The 15,874-nt window shown below is 40.3% G+C and overlaps 1 long non-coding RNA gene across 1 annotated transcript in view; it reads left to right on the top strand.

The window, feature by feature from the left end:
* LOC122805380 overlaps window positions 1–15,874 on the top strand; it is an 848,463-nt gene that overhangs the window by 772,819 nt on the left and 59,770 nt on the right. The window lies entirely within an intron of this gene.

Genomic DNA, 15,874 nt, shown 5'->3' with positions numbered 1-15,874 from the left:
TTGAATAGCAAAACATTTTCAGTTCAAACTAAGTTGAATCAACGATCTGATGTTGTCAATTTTCATTCTGTCCTCAACATATGGGGTCAGTTCCGACCCTCGGAACAGACTGGGCTGCTATCAGAGCTAGTGGTAACCAAAAAACTCTCAAGCTTATCCCTTACCCATAATGCACCTATCTCAGTAACTTCAGATCTCATTTGCAGCTTTTGGTGTCAGATGTGATGTCAGTTGCTCTTGTGCAGATAAGTAATTTCTTTATATTTTTTCAACTCTAACTCTGACTTTAACTCTTAATCCCTATACATATACCCTACTTTTCACTTTATCTGATAAATCCCTTACCTGTTTTATGCTTGTAGTACATTCATTCTTGGACTTTGCTTTCCCCTTTCCCTTTCCATACATTTTGGGTGCTCTCAATATCACTGTTGATATTTGTCCTCTACACTCCATGTAGTCTTCTTATCATCATTGATATAACCTTTTCAAATTTGTAAAAAAAAACTTTGCTGTAGTGTCCTCTTTTTTCTATCAGTGTGTGTGTGTGTGTGTGTGTGTGTGTGTGTGTGTGTGTGTGTGTGTGTGTGTGTGTGTGTGTGTGTGTGTGTGTGTGTATGTGTGTGTGAGTGGAAATATGTTTTAAAAAGAGAAACTTCTGCTGGATTTAAGCATTGTAAAAAATGTGGCCATAAAATACCCTTTTCTGACATACATTCTTTATGCGTTTATTGTTTGGGCCATTTCCATCTTCAGGAGGACTGCTCGATTTGTCATTCATTCAGTCATAGGGCTCTTGTCAAGCGGAAAAATAAACTTATCTCGAAAGGCCTGCTTCTGTCTTCCTTCAGCAAGGCATTATCTGGAGCCAGTTCAGCTAAAAATAAATCTTAACAAGTATGGCTTTTGTATCCCATCTTCTTCATCTTCCAAAGCCAATGAGAAGATGAAGAAAAGAAGTTTATCAGTACTGATATCTCCATCGGGTCCGAGTCCAAAGAGACAAAAATCTTCATTTCCATCGTCTCCTTCAGAACTGATAAGGACAAAGTCACATCCTTCGGTTCCTACTGTTCTCTCAGAACTGACAGTTAACAAGGCCTTACTATCGGATCTGACTAGTTCTTCGAAGCCTAAGGCTTGGTCTCTCGAATTCCATTAATAGCCAGATAATCTTTGCTCTTCTTCACCTGTCCGACTTAGTCTTTTGGCCTCCCAGGCTGAGGTGTGGTGATTCATGACTGGGACAAAGCAGAAATTCCCTGAGACTCCAAGAGCAGAATAAGTTATTTCTTACATTTATTTCATTGAATTGCACTTCTTAATGCTTATAATTGTGCTATACAGCTAATCTGCTACATTTTGCATGGTTTAAAGTTTTTTTTACTGTTTCACTGCAAAGGTTGGGAGGGTGGCTTAATGGTTAAGATGTTTGCTTTACAACCACAAGATTTAAGGTTTGAATCTCACAAGGTATAATTGACTAGACTAAAAATGGCTTGTAAGAACAGTAAGCTTAGTACTAATCTATGCATCAATTGGTGCACTATTTTTTTTTCATTGCTAGATAGCGTTTCATTATTGTAATTGTATTTTTACTGAATTACTTAAGTGTAAACTGTTTTTTCATGCTAAGAATTGTATTTTCTGTTTGTGAGTGCTCTATCTCTGCTTTTCTGTGAGGTTTATGTGTCCTGGTCAGGTAGCATAGTCTCGATAGAGGCCTGCTGTTTGTTTGTTCTGATTTTCTGCCAAGGAGTGCATAACAGATTTGTTTGCAGTTAAATGCATTCTTTAGAGTCTCTATGCTCCTTTATCTGTTTGAAACTTTCATTCAGTGGCTCACTGTTCTTTTTCTGCTGTGATAAACATTTCTGTAGCGTTTTCTAACTAAAATAGTGTAGCTAGTAGCTATAATATTGTTCATTATTGTAACTGCATTTTTACTGAATTACTAAACTGTAAACTGTTTCTTTTTTTCATACTGAGGGTTGTATTTTCTGTTTGTGAGTTCTCTACCTGTGCTTTTCTGTGCAATTATTATGAGGTTTCTGTGTTCTAGTCAGGTATCATAGTCTGGATAGAGGCCTGCTGTTATCCAGGCCGGGTTGTTTTGTTTGTTGAGTTTCCTGTGTTTCTGGCAGCCATCTTGTGCTGATGGTATCTTGTCTTCTCTGTTATTGAGAGTAACAGGGTTGCCTGACCTTCTCTTGCATGAGTGATTGGTTGAAAGAGCATGGGCTACCAGGACTGGATAGTACTTGGTGGGTTTGCAGTTGCCCAGCCCTACTGTAAATTTGATCTGGGACACTCCTCCCAGTCTAGTGTCATTAGCTCATTCTACCTAATACAGAGAGAACATTTGAGAAGGCCAACCCACTTAGGTTCTTAACCTTGAATTATCTTCCACATACAATAATTGCACTTCCTACATCCAAATGTTGCTTCTCTCTTAGATTTCACTCTCTTACCACCATCCTTTTGGACTTATAAGTTAGTATATCTTTGCTTTTTTTATATCAGTTTATTTTATGATTTTATTTATAGATGTATATTTTTCATGTAACTAATATGTAATTTTGGTGAAATACATTCAAATTAGGGTGATATATGCTCTATAGTTGTTTGTAAAGGAATGTGATTTATATATTAAATATCCAAAGGAACAAGATAATGGTGACATCTAGTGATCATTTTGGAAATTAGGTTTATTTGATGTAAGATGGCTCAATGGGCTCATAGCTATGTATTTATTTGTATAAGGGATTTCAACATCAAATTTATTATGAGTTAATATGTTTTAATATGTTTTAGTATATATATATATATATATATATATATATATATATATATATATATATATATGGATGATAATTGTGCAGCAGTAACTTGGGCTACTCCCCATACTTTCATTACTCATTACAAACTGGATCTGATCTCCAGGGGAAGAGCATCATTCAGTTCAGTGGTGCTCAGGGACATCCTTCCTTGACTCCCTCCAGGGTCTAAGGTAGCTTGGAACTCAGTCCCACAGGTAGAGGATAGAAAGAAAATTGACAACATCAGATAAAGAAGTTATGTACTTACCATAACTTTCCATCTGTGTTGTCCATTTTCATTCTTTCTCAATCCCCTCCCTCCAACCCCCATACCCTTAGATGTCTAGAGGAACAGGCGACTAACACATCATTATTCTTAATATATAGTATATAATTTTGTGTGTGTGTGTGTGTGTGTGTGTGTATATATATATATATATATATAGCCGCGGTGGTGCAGCGGTAGCTTTGTCGCCTCGCAGCAAGAGATTCCCCCATTCAATTCTTAGCTGAAGCACCTTCTGTGTGGAGTCTGCATGTCCTCCCCATGGTCAATTGGCATTTTAAAGACATGTGTGAATGGGAGTGCCTTCGTTGAAGGTTGAGCATTGAGCTGGCACATCGGCACTGTGAAAATCTTCTGCCAATGATTAGCAGACCACTGTGGCGAACCCTAACTGGGAAAAAATTAAAAAAGACCACATCACAGAGATGACTTCACTGAAAGGATGAATCCACAACAACGGTAAGTCAATGTATTACAGAACGGAATACATTCCCATGTCCGTAATACACCTGAAAACCACATTAAAACATGTATAGCAGAGGGGCTACCCCTCTGCACCCCCTCATGTCAGGGGCTACACCTCCCACACCCCCCTACATAAATATACCATCTTCGAGATCACACTATAGTGACGGAATAGGACTAACTCCCAGTCTGCATTACTTACCGTTGTTGGGGATTTGTCCTGTTGGTGAAGTCATTGACATGGACCCATATATATATATATATATATATATATATATATATATATATATATATATATATATATATATATATATATATATATATATATATATATATATATGTGTGTGTGTGTGTGTGTGTGTGTGTGTGTGTGTGAATACATATACCCTGTACTGCTGCTAACATTATTATTTATGAATATGTATATATATATATATATATATATATATATATATATATATATATATATATATATATATTTCTATATATTTATATATATATATATATATATATATGTGTGTGTGTGTGTGTGTGTGTGTGTGTGAATACATATACCCTGTACTGCTGCTAACATTATTATTTATGAATATGTGTCCCGATATAGTTTCTAACATTATAATGCAATAATCCATTCACAGAGATAACATTTGATATGTTTCTACAGTGCTTACAACAAGTTATTACTTCAGCTTGTGGTGCGTACTGGTGCAGCTGTATTTAATTATGGTATGTAATTGCAACATTCTTGTTCTTGGCCTATAGTAATATAGTAAAGCCAGATCCCTGGTCAGAAAGATAATGCCCTTACTGTGATCAAGGCAACCAAAATGTGATTATCAGGTCATGTGCCTGTAGGAGGTTGTAGGGGACAGTGAAGGAGGGATGAAGTTATCCCCACTTACCCTTCCCAGGAGGGATGGACAGGGGTGATGTGATGATAGCAGCGCAGGTGGGACAGTGGGGTACTTGCTTTCTCATTCAAGAATGGGCCACTCCTAATAACCATGTCTCACTGCTTCTGTCAACCTCCAGTAGTAATGTCTATACATGGGGTGGGCCCTAGAAATTTAACACTGAGTGGCCTGACCACCATAGCCACTGTTCAGGTCTTTCTAGAGCCTTTAGTTCACCACTGTCTTGCAGGCTGTCAACCTGCCCAGCAGAGTTAAAACCAGACCTGGTGTAGTCAGAGGGAAATTCTCATGCAATATACCACATTCCCTGGGAGTCCTAGAGCTCTTAAAAAATAAATAAATAATAAAACTTAGAAGGTAAAAAATAACAAAAAATGTATATACTCAGATAACAAGGGTATTGATTTAGAGTCTTCACCGATGATGCTAAGTGATAAAGTCGTGACTAAGGACCAGGTGTCCTGAGTTTGATTAGTGGCTTGGCCACTTGCTTTAGACATCATGGTGGAGGAGAGAAGGGAGGAGTCTTGGCCTGCTGTCTTTTTCTTAAGGAGAAGGAGGGGAAGTTCATGCTCATTGATTTCCTGGAGGGTAATCTTGTATGGGAATGGGTGGGGTTTCTACAGGAATTGTTTGTGGAGACAGGGATATCCCTCACTGCAAGCTATTTCATGCCTTACCTAGTAGCTAACATACATTGCATGTCGAGTTAAGACTTTGAGTCCTAGTACCAATTTGCAAAAATGTAGACACGATCTACAGTATAACAGCAGTCCTTGCTTTAAAAATCCTTCCTGGTGGGACTTAGTTCAGGCCCTGGTCTCACTTGGGCATTTCCCAGACTGGTGAGAGAAAAATACAGGACTTCTTCTCAGTATATATAGTACATTACCAAATGCGTATGTGTTGCCTGGTCAGGGATCCCCACCTGACAAGGGAGAGAGTTGGGATTGGTTCCAATAAATGATGGGCACCAGAGATGGATGATGCTATACGCCAGTGGCATAGACTGAAATCAGTGGTGGCCCTACTTGCCTATAAAAGGAGGGTGACAGGTGCAATCCTGGAGATGGAAGAAGGTATCTCAGTAGTTAAAAAAAAAAAAATATATATATATATATATATATATATATATATATATATATATATATATATATATATATATATATATATATATATATATATATATATATATATATATATATATATATATATTTATAGATATTGATTTAGAAATGTTCTAATAGGTTTGCAGGTGCAATAAACATGTATGATCTGTGTCCATGGTTAACATGTACACATGCTATAAGTAAAGAGTAACTCTACAGCAGAATGAATACTGAAGGCTTATACAACATGAAATTCAGTTTAGAAGTGAACTATATTAGCTCGTTTGCATCTCACACATACACGCACACACACACACGCACGCACACACGCACACACACACGCACACACGCACACACGCACACACGCACACACACACACACACACACACACACACACACACACACACATACCTCTCAACTTCCTAGAACAAGAAATCTGGACACAGCCATAAATAAAAGTGGACAAAGGCCCAAAAATAGGGACAATTTTTAAATATTGCTCTTACAACCTTAGAAAATTGATAGAATAACAGGTTTTGCATTAACATGAATTTTCTGAAGGGTATAAGGTCTGAAACTCTAATGTCTATCATTATTTTCTAACTTTAGTCTTTAATGATTTGCAATTGATTTGTCAGAAAACCACAAACTTATGAAAAACAGACCAAAAATATGAGACAAAAAGCTGGGCAATCTGCAAATATCTGTTGAGAGAGAGTATGCTAGATATAGTGGTTATATTGGAGTCCTTCGCAATTACACATGTAAAGTCACAATGTATAAAAATTTTGAAACAGAGTTTTTTAATTGTTTCTTCTCTCTTACTCCAAACTGCAGTGACCTCTGTTTTGAGCCAGGTGGTTTGGTGGTGAAGTACCTGACAAGGCTGGGAGAATTACAATGAAAAGAATGTGCATTTTTTAATTTTGAAGCTGCATGATTTTTACTCAGATGTATAACATTTACTTCAATTAGAGTATGCAACTTCAAGATAAAGGTAGAATATTTGTATAAACTGTTAGACATAGTCAGTTTTGTCAACTAGTTGCCAGAAGTTGATGCATTCCTTCTTCTTTATGAGAAATTAGGCCAGATTTACGAAAGCTTGCACGGAGTTGTAGAGTAGAGTAAGATGTCAAACAGGCAATATGTCTGCTGAGCGATCCAGCAAAAGCCTGCAGGGGCGTGCACGAGAGCTTCTAAAGCTACTCTTGCACGGACAGCATCATGATATGCAAATTACCTCATTTGCTGCTGAAAGCTATGCAAATGAGGTAAATTTGCAATCCACGAAACACTAATCTGTCCGTGGAGGAGTAGTGTTATCTGCAGAAATGTACTCCGTTGGTAACGAAGTACCATTCTGCAAATAGCTAAACGGAGCTATGATAGCTCCAAATAAAGGATGCATACAGTTGAGGAAGCATGCCAATGGCCAAATATAAGGTCATTGGCATTTAAAAATGATAAAAAGTATTAAAATCTAACTTTTTCCCCCCGATCTCCGATGTTTAGGTGTAGCGCAGCACCGTTCAAACGTGCGGCGCGTTAAAAAAGAAGAAAATAATTTAAAAATAGGCATTTTCACTAAAAAGCATATCCTGCCATGCATGTGAATGGCAGGATGATGACAACATGGCCAATGAGTAGTGGTTGCTAAGGGGGGAAGCTCAGTGCGAGAGATGTAACCATGCATTAGTAGGCAATCCTATGCAAATGAGGATAAGAATAGTGAATCCCAATTTTCCCCAGCATGTGAGCCATGTCCCAAGAGTGTAAGTGTAGGAGTAGGTGAGTAGTAGAGTAGAATATAGGTAACATCATGAGGTTGTCTGTCAGAAAGGCTGTAAGCTAATTGGAGCACAGTGTCTTGTGTTTGCCCTGAGTTGCTCAGGATTGCAAGAGGTGTGTCCACAGTTGTCCTTTTTGAAAATCAGAAATCAAAGGTGCACACCGTGGAAATATCTGAAATTTCTTGCAAATGTGCACACTCATTTGCTCGGCGCTGCTCTGGGCAGAAACAGAAAGGGAAAAGGAAGGAAAAGACATAGTAGGAAGTTAACCAAGGAGAACTAGCAGAGCTGCCAGGTGAAATATATCAGAATCAGCCAATTACACAGGTAGCAGACTAGCCCAGCCCAGTCCAGCACTTTAAACTCTGCAAACAGCATTCTTCCCTGTTTTTTCCCAAGAACTCTGCAACACTGCAGTATACAAAGAGGGAAAGCTTAAAAACTTTAAAGTCAGACAAAATATTAGGGGCTGCTCTTGCTATCATAAACCAACATGTGCAAAGTGCTGAGGGTGGTGATGTTGTGAATGCTGCTGAGCAACCCACAGTGAGGAGACGGAGAAGCGTGTATAAACCCAGGGTAACCTACCAGAGGCTACATGAGCTGGAGATAGTGGAGTGCTAAAGGGTGGACAGAGACTTCCTGCAGCAAATTGTTGAGCTGTGCCAGCCATGCCTCACACACAGAACCAACAGAGGGGCACCCATCCCAGTGGATACCAAGGTATGTGTTGGCCTAAGAATACTAGCTACAGGTACCTTCCAGAGACCAACTGGTGATATGATTGGGATTTCACAGGCATCAGCATCCAGGGTACTGCACCAGTTCCTGGATGCCATGTCAGCACATGTCAGTGAGCATGTATATTTCCCCAATTCCCCTGAGGCATTGGCCAGCAATATGCATCTTTTCCACCAAATAGCAGAATACCCTGAGGTAGTGGGTGCAATAGACTGCACGCACATACACATCAAAGCACTACCCAGTGAGCAGGGTAGGATCTACATCAACCGCAAGAGCTTCCCTCCATCAAATGCCAGGTCGTATGCGATGCCCAGGGTATAATAATGAATGTGTGTGCTGGCTGCCCTGGAAGTTATCACGATTCCCACATCTGGCATCTGATGCAGCTGTGCCAGAGATTTGCCATTGGGGACATCCCTGATGGTCACCTAGTGGGGGATGCTGGATACGCACTGGAGCCATGGGTGATGACACCCATCAGAAATGCACACACACCTGAACAAGAGCTCCATAATGAGGCACACGCACAAGCAAGAAACATAATTGAGCTTGTGTTTGGGATGCTCAAGTCACGGTTCCGGTGCCTAGACACATCTGGTGGAGCCTTGCAGTACTTACCAACTACATGCACCCAAATTGTCATGGTGTGTGCCATGCTACACAATATGATCCTGCAGAAACAGCTGCAGCAGGAACAACATGGGGCAGGGCCAAACAGCCCCCCGCCAATGCCAAGGCCTGCATAGGCACAGCGTGACTCGGAGGAGGAACAACCTGAGCCTGCCCCAGTAGGCAGAAGGAGGCATGCCCAGTATGCCCTGGCCTTGGCAAAGAGGCAACGCATAGCACATACACTGAGTCAGTAGGAACTCTGGAAATTACACCTCTCTCTGACTCGCACATACAGTAAAAGGGATGCCAAACTTGACACTACCTGTTTTTAAACATGTGTAGGGAGTGTAATATGTGCAGCCAACATAGGCAGCCCTGCAGCACCACCTGAGGCATGATTCCCTATTTTAAGCAATATAAAGCACTACTAAGCAAATTTCACTAGTATTGAGCATATTTAAATACAATTGCACGTAGCTGCGCACAGTGCTAACCAGCGCAATGTCAGGCAATGTTGGGCAATGTTGGGCAAAGTCGGGCAAAGTCGAGCAAAGTCGGGTAAACACGCTCCCACCTGCTTTACTGTTCCTTAACCAGTCAGGTCTGCCCAGCAGGGAAATAAAAAGTAGTGACAGGGCTCAAACTCAGGATACTGTGCACTATAGTCACAGTATTGAACCACTAAGCCATGACAGCATTTCACAAGCATGCACTTTCAACGGACAAATATCTATCAAAGGAATGTCAAAGATAACAGATAACAGTAGGCCAGGCAGTGTGATGTGGGTTGGGTAGGCTATGAAGTCACAAACTGATGTGTGTAATTGGAAGCTAAGGTCTGTAGTACATTGGTATGCCTCAGATCAGTACGATAGGCAACAGTACAGACTGAAGTGGAGTACCTGACATAGCAGTGCAGGCCTAGCAAATGTGTATAAGTGTCAGGTGTAACCCTCATCCTATGTACACCTGCAGTAACAATCAGGTCAGCCCCCCCTGGTAGAAATGTACAAATAATAGCTGTCCCCACTGTATGTAGAAATGTTGATAAGTCTATGCAAATTGACTCATGGAAGCCCTGAAGGCACAGTTTGCTTCCTGTCGATGTACAACACAAAGGTGAGCCCTGAAGTAAAAAACAACTTGAAGTTTCACACACATATATAGTATATATATGCCCATAGTGGGCATGCTCACACACTTAAACAAATTTAGCAAATGTCAGTCAACAACATATTGAAAGGTCATATTTGGCATGCTCACACACTTAAATGAAGCAAAATTCAGTCTACAACATACTGAAAGGTCATACTGAGAGCATGCTCACACACTTAAGCCATGTCTGAGTACAGCAGTGGGCCACACATATCTGGCAGTTGCAATTCTTACTCCAGACACATGCCACTATTCACTAATCCTGCCTTGTGCACACAGTGATATGAAAACAGACCCATATAATATATTGGACCCCTGTCATAATCAAACTATGTAATACAAGTACTTAAGTTGTTCAAAGAAAGTGAAAATCCAAAGATCAATAATCTCTGATCAGTATCATCAAGAAACAATGACCACTCCTACCATTATCTAAGCCATGTTCTGCCAAAAATATTGCCAAAGAGTCCATAGAGAACCATGAAGCTTTCTTTAGCTATGTCATAAATATCAATGTAAACTCATATATATCCTGAGTCAGTGCAAAGTGTAAATGAATACATGTACATGACTGACATTGCCAACATCTTGTCAGACAGGTTCATACATATTTACCCCCCTCTCACTGACAAAAGGGCCCATTACCATACCTGGAGATTGTGAAAACCCAGAAATCATATATACAATGGTTAAACAGCTCTATCTAAACCTAAAAACACAGTGTCTATGGGATGACATGGTTTCCCTGGCTGTGCCATATGTGAACTCCAAAACAAACAGTGTTGAGACTCACCCCTGTACAGGATATGAAACTGTTGAATGGATTACAACAACGTTTGGCACACTCCACAAGTGTTGGTGCACAACAGACCATGGGAACTATAGTCTTATAAGCCTAATAAGCCTGATTTGCAAGGCCATGGAGTCCATCATTATGGAACTCATAAACAGAGCTATTGGGAGCCTACAAACACCCAACCCTTCCCATGTTGGTTTGGTCAGGGGCAGATCATGGTTCCTAAACCTGCTAGACAGTTTTCAAGGCAGTCACCCAGGACATACATCAATGAAATGAGCTCCACATGGCCTACATAGACCTTGATATGCCCTTTTCCAACATCCCACACACATGTCGTATCCACAAAATCCACCAAGAAAGTAAAACCAAACCGTCCAACAAACGAACAGCTGCAGAAAGCAAACGTTCAACCTCTTCACTTAAAACTGTTATATTGTCACTTCTATGGTAATAATAGTTCATCCACTTGATAAAATCAATGAGCCTTTTATTAAATAAATAAATGTGAAGCGAAACCAACTGTTAAAACAAATAAAACACAGAAAATCCTGTGAAGCAAAACCAACTGTTAAAACAAATAAAACACAGAAAATCCTGTTTAAGTGCTTCGTCTTCACAGTGTGAAGACTTCTTCAGACTAACTGCTTTCTCCTGCAATCCTTCTAAATATAACTTCCTGTGACATCGTATGGTTTACTTAATTAGTTTCAATATAGTTGCAATCTATAGCTGGTAACTGCTCTCCTTCTGTTACTGTTCAAATACACTGTGCATCAAATTTGCATATTGAACATAAGTGTGAAAAGTGTATTGAACAAGTTGTTAATAGTATGAACAACATATTTACAGAAAATGGAAACACCAAAAAAGAGCAAATCTCCATAAGTTATAATTTTATTACACCATACAGTGTTAATGCTCAGGAACTAAGAAACATTTTACATAAGAACTGGGAAATTTTAGAAAATGACCCATCCGTTGGAAAAAAGCTTGTGAAACCACCTAAGGTTATATTCAGGAGGGGAAGAAATATAAAAAATATTTTTGAGAATGAGTTACAGACTTTTATTAGGAATCCAGGTAAATGCCTAATGTGTAATTTTTGTAAACACAGAGGCCCAGGAAACTAATTTAAAAGGCAGGCGAAAGCTAACACATTCTGGCTAGGCTTATAAATGCCCTTGGGCAGATAGCCTAGTACCTACCTATGAACCTATGAACATACACGGTCTAGAGACCTAAACCTTGTCACCACAATAAACAGAACATGCCAGAGGGATAGATTCCTGTCCCACAGACTTCACATACTTCAGAATAAACTACCTATCTATATCAAACAAAGCTCCTCATTAGTACTCTTCAAAAAAAATCTTGATTATTGGATGGGAATTAGGAAATTCACCCTGGGGATCACTTCTGTGTCTCTGCTCAACAGTGGCACAGGAAAATAAATTTCTTGGGGGGCAAAAGCCAGGGTACCTTTTTGACTGGGCTTGTATAGGACCCAGGGCCGATAGGTTCATAGGTAGGTACTAGTCTATGAACCTTTGAACCTTGCCTAAAAAAGGGTAATATGGGGACAGCAAGAGCCTTGGCCAGTATTCAGAAGCATAGGGGCGACAGGTGCAAACCATCTGTAGCGAAGCAACAAGGCTTGTCTATCATGTCATCACAGGCAGACAGAGACTGGATCCCCTTTGAATGACACCAGAAGCTCAGCCAATTGTTGAAGTTTATCATCTTTCTGTTATATTGTAGTATCATGTAGGTGAAGGTAAGATGCTACTCAAGGTTTGACCCTGTGTGTGCCAGCATGTGGTGCATCAACCCATATATGATATGGTCATGGCCTATGCATGCAATACACTCACAATACACCTAGTATGATAAGCCTGTTGAGGTTAGCAAATGCGTGTCGTGTAAATGCGTACTGCTGTAGTATCATAATATAGCTAGATAGGGGGTTGAATCCTGCAGTCACCAATTGTGTGTGTGTCTCTCTTTTCCTGGGGTGGGGCAACCTTTTTGGAGGCTACTCAAACACCTTAGAAGTGGTATACTCATCTTTGTCAAGGCCAATGATGTCACCATCCTACAAATATACTTGTGGAAAGGTGAAATCCCAATAATGTGTACAGTGCGGTGTGTAAATGCCTACTTCTGTAGTATCATAATGTAGTTAGGTAGGAGTTTGAATTCTGCATTTGCCAACTGTGTGTGTTTCTCTCTCCCTGGGGAAGAGCGCCCTTTTTTGAGACTACTCAAACGCCTTAGAAGTGGTATACTCATCTTTGTCAAGTCCAGTGATGTCACCATCCTACAAATATACCTGTAGAAAGGTGAAAGCTCAGTAATGTGTATAGTGTGTCATGTAAATGTGTACTGCTGTAGTATCATAATATAGGTAGGTAAGGGTTTGAATCCTTCTCTTGCCAACTGTGTGTTAGTGTCTCCTGGGGGAGGAGCAATGTTTTTGGAGACTACTCAAGCACTTTAGAAGTGGTATGCTCATCTATGTCAAGTCTGATGATGTCACCAACCTACAAATATACCTATGGAAAGATGAAATCCCAGTAATGTGTATAGCGTGTCATGTAAATGCATACTGCTGTCGTATCATAATGTCGTTAGGAAAGAGTTTGAATCTCACACTTGCTGACTGTGTGTGTGACAACGCTGGCCAATGTGCAGTGGGTTTTAATTTTTCTAATGTATGACATATCACAATGACAACTGTATGTGCACTACACATGTAAGGTTGCTGAGGGGCAAATCCATATACATACATGTGACCTCAAGTATTTCATAGGTGGGTACTCTGCTTTCTCCATGAACACATGTGTTATCTTTGCCAGAGTGTGCTGGCACTTTCCAGACCTTAGGTCACTTTTGTGTGCTTGTGACAAGCTTAGCCACTGCAGTGATCCCTGGGTTACGGCTTCCGTTTCACATCCACTCATCACGGTTTCTACTGAAGAGTGTGAGTGAGGGTTTATGCTTGAGGTATATTTGAAACCTGTTCCAAAACAAGCAAAGTTTGGCAAAGATGACTAATCATTATAGGTGTGCAACAACCTCTGTGGATCTGCATGTAAAACCCTTTATTGCTTATGTACTCCACAGAGGGATTTCTGAAAACCTTTGGTAATGTGATTATCAAAGGAGAGATGACTGAACACATGGCTCTATGTATACATTAGTAACTGTTCCACATTTTGGAGGCTACTACTTATGTGGTACTCTGGGGATACTTTGTTTTCTAAAAGTGGATAACTATGCTTTCTTAGGCTTATAGCTTTACAGCATGAGTTTGACACCAGGTATCTGTCTGTATGATACCCTTTTGGAGGATGTGTGCATCATCTGGAGAATAAAGTATAGCCCACAGTATGCATTGTCATAAACTGTGGGCAGACATATCCCTGCTGTGTTTGCTTGTACCTAAGAAAGCTATATGCCAAACAGGAGTGGTCCCAGGACTGAGTGCAGGTGAATACCACTTGTTACTGGAATAGAATAGTACATGGAGGCTGCAAATGTTACTGTGTGTCCTACATCTGTGTGTCAGTTGTCAAGCCATCATCCAACAATCATTTATGGTCAGTCTGTTGAGGTTATGTCTAATACCAGTATGTGGGATGGGTATGATTTGCTGGTGAGCTATAGCTTGGCTGTGTTGACCTCCCCTCCCTCACCTATAGCCTTGTTGACTGGCTTGAAGTCTACTAGGTGTAGGAGCCATGATCTGGCCTTTAGAGAACCTAAGTGGGTATGGTGCAGTGTTTGCAGGTTCATAATCTCTCTGTTAATGAGTTCCATAATGCTGTGCCCCATAGCCTTTCAGATAACATTGGTCTGGGCTTATAGAGAGTTTCCAGGACCTGTTGTAGTTCTACCCTTAATCAATTTATGTTAACATTTGCACTGGGTGTGACAAGGGTGGACTGGTTTAAGAATAAGTACATTAGAGGGTCAGGCCAGGTTTGAAGGTTAGTAGACCATGCCAGATAGGCAGGATTAAGTTGGTTTGTACATGTGCTGAGGAGGGATGCAGAGTATATTGTGAAATAGATGCTAAGGATAAAGCCACCAGGTAACAGTAAAAGAGGAATGCCTAAGCTGAGTTTTATGGCTGTGGTGAGAGAGGACATGCAGGTAGATGGTGTGATAGTGCAAGATGCAGAGGCCAGGAAGAAATGATGTACTGTGGCGACCCCTAATGGGAACATCCAAAAGGAGAAGAAGAAGAAGAAGGCATTGTAGCTCAACCCTTGTGGACTGTGAAGACCATCACCGTGTGTCATTCCACAAGTATGTAATCTGTATAGAGGCTGCATCTGGACAGAGCATTTAGGTGAGTGGTGACTTCATATGTCAGCTTGTGTACGACACAGCCAGGGACACTGTCCAGTACCATTGCCACTGTGGTGTGTACTTTGTTAAAGAGATGTTTTAACTAGAGTGTCTGAATCATCAGGTTTTACATTATTCAGGTCTGTAAATGTGGCCCTTGTGTAATGACAGGGTGGTGAAATCTGCATTCAAACTGTCTGACAAGGAATTGGTAATGTCAGTCAGATAAGTGTACTTTGTGACCATTTACATTAACTGTGACCTGATCTGAGATTCCCCCTGTAGATTATGAACAACACTGAAGAAAGCTTTAGTGTTGTCTTTGGAATCCTTGCCATTTTGTATTTTGAAGCTTGCCTTGCATGTTTATTGAGGGATTGTATTTTCCCAATGATACTGACCAGAGACGTTATCCCTTCTTGGTATGTAACTCTCTTGGTACAACTTCACACCTTCTATTATATATTCAGTTTATGGCACGGGTCCATGAGACTAATGCACTTTTACTCTATAAGTGAGAATTTCTTTTGTTTGTGTTAGCATGGTCCGTGCAACCCTGTAGGTGAACAGTGTGCATTACTAAAGGATTATGCAGATGGGACAGTGTTAACCTTAGTAATGAAAACCAATGACAGATACCAACAACAGCCTCACCCACAGCACAGTGTCAATCCATGTCATACATACACATGCGTACTCAAGTTCCAAAATGTGTGTAGTACAATGCATACTGGCCACCAATAGAAACCATGGAGTGTTAACACTGGCCAATATAGGGCATGTCACCCTGCCCATGTGTCCAATATGCATGTACATGCAGACAGT

Source organism: Protopterus annectens, chromosome 6.part1 (assembly GCF_019279795.1).
Source record: "Protopterus annectens isolate FY-2018-M chromosome 6.part1, PAN1.0, whole genome shotgun sequence".
Taxonomy (NCBI): Eukaryota; Metazoa; Chordata; order Ceratodontiformes; family Protopteridae; genus Protopterus; species Protopterus annectens.
The sequence above is the reverse complement of the archived record's forward strand: the minus strand, read 5'-3'. Positions and strand labels throughout refer to the sequence as shown.